This window comes from Octopus bimaculoides, chromosome 2, assembly GCF_046866305.1.
Source record: "Octopus bimaculoides isolate indiv1 chromosome 2, ASM4686630v1, whole genome shotgun sequence".
NCBI classification, from domain to species: domain Eukaryota; kingdom Metazoa; phylum Mollusca; class Cephalopoda; order Octopoda; family Octopodidae; genus Octopus; species Octopus bimaculoides.
In genome coordinates, this window is record NC_142929.1 from 135597321 (window position 1) to 135613210 (window position 15890).

General features: G+C 36.6%; 1 protein-coding gene across 3 annotated transcripts in view; it reads right to left on the reverse strand.

Annotated features, from left to right (window-relative positions):
* Nucleotides 1-1647: 1647 nt before the first annotated feature.
* LOC106877276 (tyrosine-protein phosphatase 10D) overlaps nucleotides 1648-15890 on the reverse strand; it is a 135582-nt gene continuing 121339 nt past the window's right edge. For 2 of the 3 annotated variants that reach the window (XR_016240753.1, XR_016240754.1), the window contains 2 exons: nucleotides 3372-3517; nucleotides 1648-2515 (listed from right to left, as the gene is read on the reverse strand). The gene's annotated coding sequence lies outside the window, so the exon portion shown is untranslated. Of the gene's footprint in view, nucleotides 3518-15890 lie in introns of all 3 variants that reach the window. The other variant, XR_016240752.1, reaches the window with a different exon arrangement.

Below are 15890 nucleotides of genomic sequence, written 5' to 3' on the forward strand. Positions count from 1 at the left end.
TTTAGAGTGTGCTTCTTTTTCAGATAGATGATCCACTGACGATATATATATTTATTGTCAATGTAGGCATATGAAAGGTAGGTCTAGCAAGATTGTTGAGATGCTTGAACGAAGGCGTGTTGACGTGAGTTGCATCCAAGAAGTAAGGGGGAAAGGTGCTTCAGCCAGGTTTCTCATAGGTATAAAATCTTCTGGGAAGGTAACAGCGATGGGGTAGGTGGTGTGGGCATACTTCTCACAGAGAAATGGGTGGATAAGATCATAAAGGTAGTTAGAGTGTGCAACACTGTGCATCATTAACCAGCAAGAGGAGCTGTCCTCTTCGGGTTAAAAAATCGCAGTAAAGTCCATTCAAATGGACAGCCATGTTGAAGCAGCTACGAACATTACTTGTTAGTACAACTACTGTATTGATCTCGACTTTAGAACTAGCATTTTTGTTTATATATACATATGCTTGACCGTTAAATTCACAAGTTTTTTTTTTATTCTCTCTGTTTATTTTCTCTGATTCCTTTCTGTTGAAGTGTATAGGATCGAAACATAAAAGACTTTTTCACTTTCCCAAGTGTCAAACTAATACACTTGCTTATTGTTCATACACCTATCTTCGTCTATTGTTTTTCTATAAATTTCAACTATCATAGTAACGTATGCTGAGGAATCTAAGGCTATTATGCCAGTGCAGTAACCAGTCCACATAAGTCCAAATACTTGAATGTATGCTGGGAGATTATCTTAGACCATTTGTCTTTGGATGGTTGGTTTCTGTAGTTATTATCAGTGTATTTTGGCAATTTGAATAAGAGTTTTAACTTATTTCCAGCAGGCAGACATATTGAGTATGTCTTTTGATTAATTTTAGTCCTTCAAATATTTAATACCTTTGGGAGGGGGGGGGGATGCAATTGCCTATATCATTGATTCTGTTATTATCATTTTTTTTAATTGTTACACTAGATAATACAGAGTCAATGATATCTTCACAAATTATTTTTTCGTGAATTATTTGCTCCATATTGAAATTATATATCATCATCATCATCATCGTTTAACGTCTGCTTTCCATGCTAGCATGGGTTGGACGATTTGACAGAGGACTAGCAAGCCAGAAGGCAGCACCTGCTCAAATGGTGCTATTTACGGGCCACTAGCATGGAAGCCAGACAGCTGCTCTGGCAATGAACACGCTCGGACAGTGCTGTTAGTGTTTCACTGGCGCAGGTGCCAGTCATCGAATATGGTCCAATTACGATTTCAATTTCACTTGCTCCAACAGGTCTCCGCAAGCAGAGTATAGTGTCCAATGAAGGAGAGGTTGGCATTGGTGCCAGTCGTCGGATTTGGTTCGATTTCAATTTCAGATTTCAAATTCACTTGCCTCAACAGGTCTTCGCAAGCAGAGTTTAGTGTCCAATGAAGTAAAGATACAAATAAGTGAGCTGGCTACCCTTCTGGCAGAGGCCACAGATTATATATATAGCATATATCATAACTTACCAGTTCAGCAAAAGAAACCAATTGAATAAGTACCAGGTTTAAAAAAATAATCTCAGGGGTTGATTTATTCAACTAAACTTTCTTCAAAGCAATGTCTATGCATATCCACAGTCTAAAGACTGAAATAAGTAAAAAATAAAAGAAAGATACTTGCATGTGTCCAAATTTATTGCATACTTTGTATTTTATGTACAATATACTAATACTTTTTTCTTTGGTTTACATTATCTTTTTGAAACTGCAGAAATACAGAAGAAATTAGCTGGTTGAGAAGACTTCATCTTAAATAAATAATGTTCTCATTCACATCATTAAAGTATAAAGCAAACATCTCAGTTTCCTGTCAGGATCAATGTAAGATTACCATAAGAAGATTATTAACAACCATAGTTTTTCTTCTCAGAATGACATTACATACATCTTAAGGTTATCAGTATTTGCATAAAATACATTCTTTCTCTTCAGTATACAGATTATTTCATTAATCTGTATACTAAAACAACATGAAATAGAAGAGAAATGTAGAATGTTTGGTAATATTTTTCAGTCATTGTTAACACAGTTTTTAATGTTAAGTTATCACAATGAATAATTTAGATGTATATAGGCTCCACCCAAATTCACTTGTTCACACCTTCTCGTGTTCACACCCATAACTAGTACCAGCTTAACAGCATTATAACTGCCACTTCCTGCTGGTAAAGCAATGCACTGGGTCCTAGGGCCATCTTAGCAGCATTCTAGGCCCCAGCCAAATGAATGTACTGGACCCTAAAGTATTTATGTTATTGACTGCAAGTCACAGCATACATAGATCAGAATTGGGTTCCTAGACCTGTGAGGTCCCTGGCAACTGCACATGCCTTCAAATGGCTCTACTGGGGCCTCTAGTGTTTATTTATTGACAACAGGTTACTGTCCATACTGTTGCACCATCCAAAATTCTGTACGATCCTTTTCATCCAATTCTTCTTCTCTTAAATTCACCAACTTCTGGGATTCCTTCCATATTTTCCTACAAATATCAATTTACAGATGTTCACTTTGGATATCAGCTTAAGGGTTAGTGAATGTTTTGGGCCCAGCCCAAGCTTTTGACTAAGCCTTTGAAAAATGTTATTATTGTGGTAAGCATGCAAGGAATGAAGCCAGTATGCTCTGCTGGATGTGTATTGTCAGTGAGCATACACGACAGTGTGTAAACGCCCTGAGAGAAAAGTTGGATTTAAGAAGCATCAGATGTGGTGTGTAAGAGAGACAACTTCGCTGGTATGGTCATGTGTTGCAAATGGATGAGGACAGCTGTGTGAAAAAGTGTCACACCCTAGCAGTTGAGGGAACCTGTGGAAGAGGTAGACCCCGGAAAACCTAGGATGAGGTGGTGAAGCATGACCTTCAAACATTGGGCCTTACCAAGGCAATGACTAGTGACCAGGACCTTTGGAGATATGATGTGCTTGAGAAGACCTGACAAGCCAAGTGAGATCATAGCCCATGGCCTATGCCAGTGGGTGTAACCAGCCCATTTATGAATACCCCCCATTCATTGGACAATAAACCTTGCTTGTGAAGACCTGTTGAGGCAAGTGAAATCAAAATCAAAATTGCTGACGTGGCCGATGACAGTACCGCCTGATTAGCACTCCAGCTATCTATCTATCTTTACACACACAAATATTTGGGTGAATGTCTGTCTCTCTCTTACTCCATTGATCTTTCCTGATCTTTTGAAACATATTACAGTGTTTATCTTTAGAATAACTGTCACCCTACAATTGTCAATCTGTCACTCTCATTTCTAACTTCTCAGAAGTTGATTGAAGCAACTGCAAGCAATCACTTCCTCCAAAACACCCTGTCTTGTTACTCACCAGACGTTCCTTGTCCTTGGAAGCTTTGACAAAAGTAATGCCATTGGACTTGATTATATCTTAGGCTGCTTGCTTATGGTCTGGTGAGGTGTCTGCTTGCTTGCCTATTGTCTGACATGAGATGTCTGGTCAATTGTGGATCAAGCCTGTGTACAGAAAATTAAGGAAAAGATAAAGGGTAGTATAATCAGTAAATTTTGATTCTTTCACCTGCACGATTTTCACTAAGAAAAAAAAAAACTCATATTTTTTGCATAGAATCAAGTACTCTGACCTCTTAATGTGCTGCAAACCCCTTACTTTTGTTTGGAAAAATAGGATAGGGTTAGGGTGCTTTTTAAGTGGCACCACCACCTGAAAGAGAAGCTTAGATGTGTGGAAGACAATGATTTTACATAGTTTGAAGCATCTTATCCCCAGTCCCTTGACAGTTCTTCAGTGAGGCCCAGTGTCTGAAGATCCTTTCTCACCACTTCATCCCACATCTTCATGGGTCTACCTTTTCCACAGGTACCCTTTTTTATGCAGCTGCCCTCATCCATATGCATCACATGACCAAACCAGTGCAGTTTTCTCTCTTGCACACAACATCTGATGCCTCTTGCACCCAGTTTTCCTCTTAAATCATTTAAACTTTGTTGTATGTGCACACTGACATTACCCATCCGGTGGAGCATGCTAGCTTCATTTCTTTCATGCCTTTGCAAGTCCTTTGAAGTCAAAGCTCATGTTTCACAACCATGCAACATAACTGTACGTACATAGGCATCCTGTCATCTACATATCCCTGAATCATTGGAATTTTTTTTTTTTTTTTTTTCCATCGAATGAATTCCGGTGATCTCCTAATATGCTACAAAACCCTTTTTGGGTTCGGAAAATGGAGTTGGGTGAGGTGGAAGTCTTGGAAATTTCATCCCTCACCCCCATTGATCTTTTCACCCACACGATTTTCACTAAGAAAAAAAACTCAGATTTTTTGCATGGAATCAAGTACCTTGACCACCTAATATGCTGCAAATTCCTTATTTTTGTTCAGAAAAATAGGGGTGGGGTGGGAAACCAGCCCCCACCCCATCCTGGAATCATTGGAATTTTTTTTTTTTCATTGAATGAATTCCAGCGACCTCCTAATATGCTACAAAACCCATTTTGGGGTCTGGAAAACAGAATGGGTGGGGTGGAACCTCGGGAATTTCACCCCCACCCCCATTTTCAAATAGTTTTTGCTATTTCTTTCTTTACCCATAATTTTAGATAACGTTTTGCAGGAATACGTTTTCAAGAGAGTGTGGATTACATTAGATTGAAAATTCAAAGACGTTTGAAATGAATAAGTGAAAATGCAGAGGTTATAGAAGTTAGTGGTAACGAAGTGTGTGGAGAGATAACGAACGACAAATTCATCTAAAAAATACACATTAGAGTTTTTGCATGTATGTGTGAAATGAAGTAAAAATATAATGTTAAAACAAAATATCTTTTTCCTACCTCTTAAAATGACTGGATATAATATATATAATAATCCCAGATTGCAGAATAGATTTGAAAAGCTAAATTATTTTCCCTTTACAATTTTTGGTGCCAAAATGAGTTCCATTTTTGTGTGGAGAGAGAGAGAGAGAGAGAGAGAGAGAGAAAGAGTGAGAGGAAAACAGAGAGAGAAAGAAAGAGAGTGAGTGAGTGGGTGACAAAGTTTACCTAAACATTGAATGGTGTAACAATATATCTTAATTATATATTTTTTATGCGCCCTTTTAAAGCCTGCCAGGCTCATGGGCCTTGTTTCTATGGCATATATGTCCCCCCCCCCCACAACTTTACTCAAGAAACAGGAAGAAAGAGTGAGAGAAAGTTGGGGCGAAAGAGTACAACAGGGGTCACCACCATCCCCTGCTGGAGCCTCGTGGAGCTTTAGGTGTTTTCGTTCAATAAACACACACAACGCCTGGTCTGGGAATCGAAACTGGGATTCTCTAACCACGAATCCACTGCCCTAACCACTGGGCCATTTGCACCTTCACTCATAATTATATATATCATTATATAACATCATCATCATCGCCATTCAAAGTTTAGGTAAACTTCATCACCCACTAACTCACTCTCTCTTTCTTTCTCTCTTATATATATCATCATCATCATTGTTTAGCATTTGCTTTCCATGCTGGTATGGAGCTGTCCAGACGCCACCTGTCTGTTGTGGCATGGTTTCTATGGCTAGATGCCCTTCCTAATGTCAATCACTTAAAAAAGTGTGCTGGGTGCATTTTATGTGCTACCTGCACAGGTGCGTTAACACAGCACCGCCATGAGTGCTTTTTAAGTGGCACCACCACCTGAAAGAGAAGCTTAGATGTGTGGAAGACAATGATTTTACATAGTTTGAAGCATCTTATCCCCAGTCCCTTGACAGTTCTTCAGTGAGGCCCAGTGTCTGAAGATCCTTTCTCACCACTTCATCCCACATCTTCATGGGTCTACCTTTTCCACAGGTACCCTTTTTTATGCAGCTGCCCTCATCCATATGCATCACATGACCAAACCAGTGCAGTTTTCTCTCTTGCACACAACATCTGATGCCTCTTGCACCCAGTTTTCCTCTTAAATCATTTAAACTTTGTTGTATGTGCACACTGACATTACCCATCCGGTGGAGCATGCTAACTTCATTTCTTTCATGCCTTTGCAAGTCCTTTGAAGTCAAAGCTCATGTTTCACAACCATGCAACATAACTGTACGTACATAGGCATCCTGTCATCTACCTTTCACTCTGAGGGAGAGGCTCTTAATATCCAACAAAGATAGAAGCTCTCTGAATTTTGCCCAGCCTGTTCTAATTCTAACAGCTACACTTTCAGAACTTCCTCCACCACTGCTAAATTGGTCCCCTAGGTAACAGAAGCTACATACTACCTCTAATGATCCCCACAAGCATTTGAGGGAGTCCATTTCAGTGCTCATTGTACCTGCACATTTAAACACACACACACACACACACATACATATACAGGTGTATAGCATGGTTAGGTGCAAGCATAGCTGTGTAGTTGCTTCCCAAGTACATGGTTTTAGATTCAGACCCAGTGTAGTATCTTGGTTATAGCTGTGGGCTGGCCAAAGCCTTATAAGTGGATTTGGTAGATAGAAACTGAAACAAACCTTAGTATGTATGTGTGTGTGTGTGTGTGTGTGTGTGTGTGTGCACAGGTGTATGTGATTGTGTCTCCTTGTCTTTGCATTGGTTATTGTAAATGAATGTCATTCATTTCCAATATTCTGCAAAAGCATATCAGACAATGAAGAAATATTACTTTGCTTGGAAACAGGTAAGGGTTGGTGGCAGAAAGGGCATTTGGATGTAGAAAATCTCTCTCAATAAACTCCATATGACCCATGCAAGCATCGGAGAGTGGATGTTAAAATGATAATAGAACAAAGATGTGCATGCTCACATCTACTACAAAACTTATAGATATAGTACCACTATACAAATTCCATTTCCACAAGAACACCAACCTTCAGGACACACACATTTCCCACAGACTTTTCCAGAGAACTCTTGCCAACTTGCAACATAACCTCCTCAGTGAAAATGTTTTGGTAGTAAGGGACATAACTCTGAACTCAATCCCCTACTCATTTTGTTTCATCTTTTTCACAGCAACAGCAAAGCGGATGTGTCTATTCACCTCCAACATTGCCATATTTCATTCCATAACAGCTACCTCTAATAAGTACAGGGCTACATAATCGGATTATTACCTAACACTCCATTGACTCTCTAGCGTGAAACCAATTGGTAAGATCAGCAGTAATGGATATTATAATACTGTACACCTTGGATAATATATATATATATATATCATGATTTCAATTCCTAGACTGAATGGTGTGTGGAGTTCTTGAGAAAAACACACCATGTTGTTCTGTGATTACTTCGACACCCAATGCATGGTACACAGTGCACCTGTTCAGACAACATTGATTTGATGGAGTGAATGAACTAATGTGTGGTGTGAACATTTGATCACTATAAACAAATCATTTGTGCAGGTTGTTCAGCAAAAACTGAACGCTTATACGTCATCTTCGATGGGAAAGTCTATCATATATATATATATTTATATATATATATATATAGGGAGAATTCACAAAAAAAAACAACAAAAGACGAAGACAGGTGGTGTAGACAACAAATAAATGTATTAGTTTAATGCTCGGGAAGTGAAAAGGTTTTTAATGTTACGAGCCTACGCTATTCCACAGAAAGGAACGCAGAAAGAAACAAGGTGAGAAAACAAAGAATGTGTAGTGGCTAGCAATCTACATATATATGCCGCCTCATATATATGATGTGGAGAATATACTGCCAGCATTGCCCAAACGACCTGAACATTCGTTTTAAGGTTCATCCAAGGCTGGGACCATGGGCCATATGTTCCCTGCCCAATTCAAGATCACAACGTATAGGTACATTGCAGCATAATTTCTTTTCCTCAACAGGCCCTGCTCTGTTTAACATTGTCCTGAAACAGATAAAAGAGGAAAAGGATCCTATCAGCTTTAAACAGAGTCTGGCCAGATTTCTTCAAGGAATACCAGCTAAGCCACCCATACCTGGATACAACTCACTACTTGAATGGACCATAGACAAAACTTGACTGTAAAAAGGATTTAGATAATCCTATCAGGTGGTGCTATTAAGTTAGATATGGCCTGGACCAATCTTTGGTCGAAATATATCTAAGTTTATGCATACATGTACAAGCCTGTGTTTTTATTTTTTTTGCCAAATGGAGACAAGCAACATCTAGCTACACACATATACATATGTGTATGTGCATGTATGTGATAAAATAATGGTCTTAATAAGGTATATGATCTCTGAGTGATTCACATTTGGTGACTGAACTCAAAACACTGATCAGTCAGCAAATGTGTGCAGTCATCCATTACAGATTGAAGATCTGACCTACTTTTATACACATATTTCAAGTAATATAGATATTAAGAAAAAGAAGAAGAAAAAATTACCGTGAGAAAAGCTGGAGTTTTTTCTCTCGGTTCTTAGTTTTTTTAAAATTCAGGCTAATACTTCATTCATTGATAGTAGAGTTGTCTAAATTATCCATCATGGACAGGGAATCACTCTGCGAGAAAAAGGAGCCAAATCTCCCTGTAAATATATGTGTAGTTACTGGTGGCATAGCTAATAGAGGAAGGATCAAGGGAAGCACTGCTCCCACCAAACACATTTTTCAAAATTGGTGTCATTTCAATGATTTAAAAAAAAAAAAAACTCTTTAGTTACCTTTATCAGTAGTTGTAATTTAATACATAATGACATTGTTACTGGAACATAAAATTAATGAATATAGAATACAATCACACATTTTATAACTAATTAAACATTTTGTGTAATATAAGAAAAATAAGTCGAAAATTGTTTGGTATGTGTCATGGTGCCTTTTTTTATGTGCCTGCTCCCTCTAACCTTAGAATCAAGCTACACCTCTGGTAGTGACCCTCTCCGCCACTAGTTTTCATAGCATAAGTAACCGGGATCACAACAATCACCACTGAATCCACTGCCAGGCTGTTACAGGGTTAACTTTGTTATTGTTGGAATTCATTTACAGCTAAGTGAACTGGATCAATGTGAAATGTAGTGTTTTTGATCGTGAACACAATGCACCATCCAATCTTGGAATCAGAACCACGATGGCAAGTGCAACACCTTCGTCACTAAGTCACATGCCTTCACATTATGTTTCATAAAGAAAGGAAAACAAAAAGGAACACAGGTGCAGGGGTGGCTGTGTGGTAAGTAGCTTGCTTACCAACCACATGGTCCCAGGTTCAGTCCCACTGCAAAGCACCTTGGGCAAGTGTCTTCTATGATAGCCTCAGGCTGACCAAAGCCTTGTGAGTGGATTTGGTAGATGGAAACTGGAAGAAGCCTGTCGTATATGTATGTGTGTGTATATGTTTGTGTGTCTGTTTGTCCCCCCAACATCGCTTGACAACCAAAGCTGGTGTGTTTACGTCCCTGTAACTTAGCGGTTTGGCAAAAGAGACTGATAGAATAAGTACAAGGCTTACAAAGAATATGCTCTGGGGTCAATTTGCTCGACTAAAGGCGGTGTTCCAGCATGGCCACAGTCAAATGACTGAAACAAGTAAAAGAGTAAAGAGTATATTGATGTTATTCTTTGCTCTGGCTCACCTTTTCTTGCTCACACACCTTCCTTTATTTGCTGCTCCTACAATTGTATTACTCTTCTACACTATGGTCTGTACATCAGCCAAGTGCTCATGCTGAGATCCTCGAGGACTGGAAACTGACAGTAGATAGACTCTTAATTCAACAGTACCCCTTTCTTACACAAAATAGGAAGAGCAATACCTCTAATTTGGTCTGAGAGGGGATAGCAAATGTGAAGCTGTTAATGCATAGTTAATAATATTTCATATTCTGTTCAAGATAAAGACAGAATGACTTTATTTTTGTAGTTGATAATGTGGAGTAACTCTGGTCAGTTTTGCTCGAGCAGATCCATACTATGATTGTAGGTCAGTTAGGTAACTAGAAATAATACAAATATTATAAACAAAACATTTGAGCGAGGTCGTTGCCAGTGCCGCTGAACTGACTCCTGTGCAGGTGGCACGTAAAAAAAAACACCATTTGAGCGTGGCCGTTGCCAGTACCGCCAGACTGGCCCTCATGCCGGTGGCACGTAAAAGCACCCACTACACTCTTCAAGTGGTTGGTGTTAGGAAGGGCATTCAGCTGTAGAAACTCTGCCAGATCAGATTGGAGCCTGGTGCAGCCATCTGGTGTGCCAGTCCTCAGTCAAATTGCTCAACCCATGCCAGCATGGAAAGTGGACGTTAAACGATGATGATGATGATGATGATTTAGCAACCATGAATATGCAAACATATAACCAGCAGGCAGATCTAGGTTAAACCTCAGTGACCATTCACCATTATTATTATTATTAATATTATTATTATTATTATTATTATTAAGGCGGTGAGCTGGCAGAATCGTTAGCATGTTGGGCAAAATGCTTAGTGATATTTCGCCTGTCTTTACGTTCTGAGTTCATCTTTGCTTTTCATTCTTTCAGAGTCAACGAATTAAGTAGCAGTTTTGCACCAGAGTTGATGTAATTAACTAGCACCACTCCCCACCAAAAAAAATTTCAGGCCTTGTGCCTATAGTAGAAAGGATTATTATTATTATTATTATTGATATTATTATAATATTGATCTAGCAAGCAGGGTCTCATAATAGTGTATATGTGTGTGTGTGTGTGTGTGTATGTGGGTCCTGTGCACAATGACGCCATCAAGAGGTAGGCCCCAAAACAGCGCGCATTCTCTCCTGATGACCCCATACACTTGCTGGCTTCTGGTATGTGGAGCTTTCAACTGGTAGTGCTTGCATGAGCAAACTGTTTGCAAAACATCTAGTATGAAGGAGGGTTGATGCATAAAACTGAATGAATTGACCATATACACAACAGAATGTCTACAGTAGATTAGCACGTAAAATTTACAGTGGATTAGCATGTAAAACTTTTAAGCCAGAAGGTTGTTACAATATTCACTCAGTTATTCCATTTTTAAAATAACAGCAGGATTGATGATGCAAAGACAATATAATTGGCTAGAAGACTGGATTATGAGAATACAAGGTTTATTAATTATAAAGTTAGTGTATATCCAACAGTAACATATAAGATGGAGAAGAGAAATTATTTTATAAAATATTGAATGAAAGTCTGAAAGTTTATTGATCACACATACTTGATACTTGTTTTCCTTTTACTGAATTTGATGGCTTGAACTAAAAGAAAAGGTGAAACTAGGACTGAGATGTTCAAACCTGGACACCACTTGCCTTCCAAACTCACAAAATAGACATCACCGGTTTTCAGTGGGTCTCTTGTAACCCTCTTATTCATGGAAAAAAAGAAATAAATTTAGAAATGGAGAAACTCTTGACACATGTTTAGAGGCTAGATTTCTGTTCTGTATCCTCTCCTAATCACTTACTAATTAAGAGAGTTGAGAAATGTGTTCCTTAAGGGAACAAAGAGTCATTGAAAATCCAGGATAAAAAGGCACTCATTGATCTGGAGATCATAATCTGGTATACTAATGCAAGTGTTTCTATTACAGTTAAATGTGTTGAAGTCAGCCAAGGTAGTAACACTAATGTTGAGACTGTATTTAATAAAATCCCCATCAGAATTCAATGAAGAGAGTAGGAGGTAGAATGACAAAGAGCAGAGTGTTTGTTTTTGACAATCAAAATCCAGTGTACCAGTATAAGTGTATTCAATACAGCTAAATGTGTTGAAGGCAGCTGAGGTAGACAGTGGTGCTACCTGAATCTACATTCAATATAAGGGATTGGATGGTAGAGTAACTCAAAGAGTAGAGTTTCTGTGTAATTTTTTCCCATCTTGAAATGAATAAAGATCATTCAATGAAGCCAACTTTCTGCATGAAAACAACAGGTTAGCTTAAAGTCAACATATTTGATACAGGGAATATTTAAAAGTTAATTATCAATAATTATTCAATGAAGAGAAAAAAAAACAACTGCCATTGAGTAATATTATTTTGATGTTTTTCATAACGTATGAAAAACAACTCTAGTTTTGTTTCTGTCTTACTAGAACCTCATCAGCAACATATAACTTTCATAAATGTAGGACATAGTACATTGGTTGCAGGTCATATGACTCAAATATGTCAGAAGTTATCTCCTAAGCTGGATGAAAAAACAAACAAATAAAACGAAAACAAAATACTATTGTCATTGACTAATAGTTTATTTATTTCTTTCTTTTATTTCTTTGTAATTAACCATTTGATGATCTCTGCATGAAATGTGTCAACATCAAAACTTAACTGGATGTATTTTTAATTCCGTTATATTAAATCGGAACTCAAATCACCATGTCCTGGGATTTGTTCAAGCGAATATACAATTGTTTTGAATTTATATCAAGAAATAAACACTAGAGACGGGGGGAGGGGAAAGAGGATGTATTTGTAAACGTGGGAACTAAAATACACGATAAACATCATGTGCGTGTGTGCGTGCGTGTTAAATGCTTCAAAGGTGTTAGCCTATCTAAGGGAGCGAATGAAAGAAGTTATTCCCCCTTCGTAAAAGAAAACGTTGTATTTTGAGCAACTTCCAAGTATTTTTCATTTGCATAACAGGGGTGGACAAGTGGACAGTACTGACCAACGGAGCAGCAGAATGTTTCACTTGTCAAAGAACACTGTAAATTAACGATATCTATCTTGCCGTAAGAGATATCTAGTATCAAAATATATTTCAAACAGATATTTAATGTCATGCAGCAGTGAAAAACTTGATACAAACAATTTCTTAAAGAGAAAAATTGTAATGTAGTTAGTATGATCCTGAAGAAAAATAAATAAAAAATGAAATGTTTTCTTCAATATAAACACTTATTTGGTTATGGGTTGAGAGATCAATCCTCAGTCAACTCTGAAAGTAAAACTTAAATGTTGAAAACTGTTGTAAATTATTTGAAATAAAAAAATTAAACCAATTTCTTTTACACTGATTTTTAAAAAAAAAGTTTATTTATAAACATTGAAAAAATATATGATGATGATACAGATTAAATTTTTAACAAGTCAATCGTTTTTACATATTAATAATGTAACGTGTTTGCATGAGACGGAGGTGGGGGAAAAACAAAGAAAAACATGAGAAACAACAGTAGCAAAATAACATGGATAAATAACATGGGTATATAACATGGGTATATAACATGGGTATATAACATGGATATATAACATGGAATGTAACAGTAAGAAAATATATAATATTTTTGATTTCTACAGTTGGAAAATATTAAAAAGAGGTTTTAATTATTGAAAAGAAAATATAAATGTAAACAAATCAACAGGAAGCAAGCCATGAGAGGCTCACTGCAATTTTTACCCCCACACATTTATGTATATGTGTGTGTGTGTTATTTAATCATTGTGTTCAAAATAAGGTATGAATTCTTGACTCATATCGGTGGAATGGGAGAACAATATCAGTGAAATTTCTCGAGTTTACAATGGAAGAAAAAAGGTTCTACAAATTAAGTGACCCTAGGAGTGATAGCTTTCATTACATGCATGCATATTATATGCTTATACAATTTTTTTCATGCTAGCATGAGCTGCACTTAATACATATGCATGTGTGTGAGAGTCTATAGAAAACTAGATGTGTAAACAAAACAAAGACATCACAATGTGGTATAAGATCCCAGATATAACAGTAGGAATAGAAAAGAGAAAAGATTTTTAATTATAGTGAATAAATTGCACTTATTGTACCACTTCAACACCGATACAAAGAAGATCAGAGCTAATGTTCACCTGCCATCATAAGCAGAAATATTTGCTAATAAACAAAACAGAATTCTGCAGTCACAGGCAAACCTTTCACCATATGTAGACCTGTCACTAATGACTGACATCAATAATCACTTGATCTGTCGCCTATCCACTATTTCTTTTATGTCTGGTGAGGATCTATGCTGATCAAACTATTTGCGTAAAAGCAGGAAATAGATTTAATTCTGTAGTTACCAACAGATATATACATGTGTGTGTGTGTGTATGTGTGTGGTTATATTTATATGTATTATTTGTGTGTGTGTATATACACACACACAAAACGTAAAAGATTTTCATTTTCTGGAGCATCAAACTAATACACTTGCTTGTTGTTCATACACCTGTCTTCATCTTTTGCTTCTCTATAAATTTCAACTATATATATGATATATATATATATATATATATATATATATATATATATATATATATATGTATAAGTGACTGAGGACACCAACAATGATAGAAAACCTTTCCTCTCAAAAATAAAAAATTATCTGTTCAATAGATAATCACTGATGTCAAAGTTTAAACAGATATATATCCTTGTATAGGAGAGTGTACTTGGACTGTATAGTTTGTAGTTATATGAGGTCAGAAATTCTGGTTTCAAGAAAAAATTGTCTTTGTATGGAATGTTGGTCTTAATGTATATAGTGAATTGTATGTTCTAAATCTGGAAGTGAGAGGGTGATCCAATTTATCTGGGAGATTATTTATGTTTTGTGGTTGTTAACATCCTCAAATTCACAGCTTCCCATTGTTAGAGTTACATCTAAATGTTATAGCAGATGGGTGATAGAAGAGAGAAGAGTATATTGACTGAATATAAGGAAAATATATAAAAAGCAATTTAGAAGAACTACTTAATTAATGCATTCAAAGTAGCAAAGATGTGAAATATCTATTATAACTGATTACTAGTCCTCTTATGTAGGTGCAACTGTATGGTTTTGGGGTTCAGTTCAAATGTGCAACACCTTGGGTCAGTGTCTTCTACTACAGTCCTGGGTCAACCAAAGCCTTACCAATGAATTTGGTAGACAGAAATTGAAAGAAGCCCATCATACATATGTATGTATAAATATGTATGTATGTATGTATGTATGCATGATTGTATGTATGTATGTATGTATGTCAGTCATTGGTCAGTTTTATTTGAAGATTTCTTGCCAAAAGAGAAAGAGCCGGTTTCTAACCTAGATTCAAGGCTCCTTCATTGGAATTTCAACATCAACAACAGGGTACTTTTTGTTTGTATGTATTTATGCATGTATAAGTGCAGATTTGTATGTTTTGCTTCATGTACATATTCTCATGCATATAGTCGCATATCTAGACATGCTTAGATATATTCAAATGATAACCTTCTGGAAAGTTTTACAGATTTTTACAGTTCCAGTGATGGATTGGATCTGTAGTCTTTGAATTAGCTTTCTCCTTTCTGGTTTTGAGAAGCCTGATTTCTCAAGATTGGTATTTAGGCAGTGTGTTATGTATCCCAGGGCCCCAATAATTATAGATATAAACCTGAACTTGTAATCTGGATAGAGTAACTGCAGATTTCTCAATAGTTCTGTATGTATGTATTTGTGTGTATCTGTGTTTACATGTGAGCTTTTCTAAATATCATGAGCAACAAGCAGTGATTGTCAATTCTCCTGTCAACAAATCTGTTGGTTTTTTTATCTTGAAAAATGTGTGAAATAAGAGATTCTTTACATGAAAAATAGATAGCCATGATAGGAAGAGTGACTGACTGTAAATCAGTCCCTGAATATTACAGTTGTCTAATCCAGGCTAGCATGAAAAAAATGGATGTAAAAACGAATGAATGAACTATTATAACTATATATTATAACTGAGTAAATTTAACATAAGTTCCAGTTTAATACTTGATATTATACATATTTATAATTGATTTATTTCATGTAACTGAAATGAGGAATAAATAGTTAAAAAGTTTATTTGGAATCTATACAAATATTAAATATTAGCAAAAAAAAATTCTATATCCAAATAATTGATGGTTCAAGCAATTACAAAGTTGGATATCA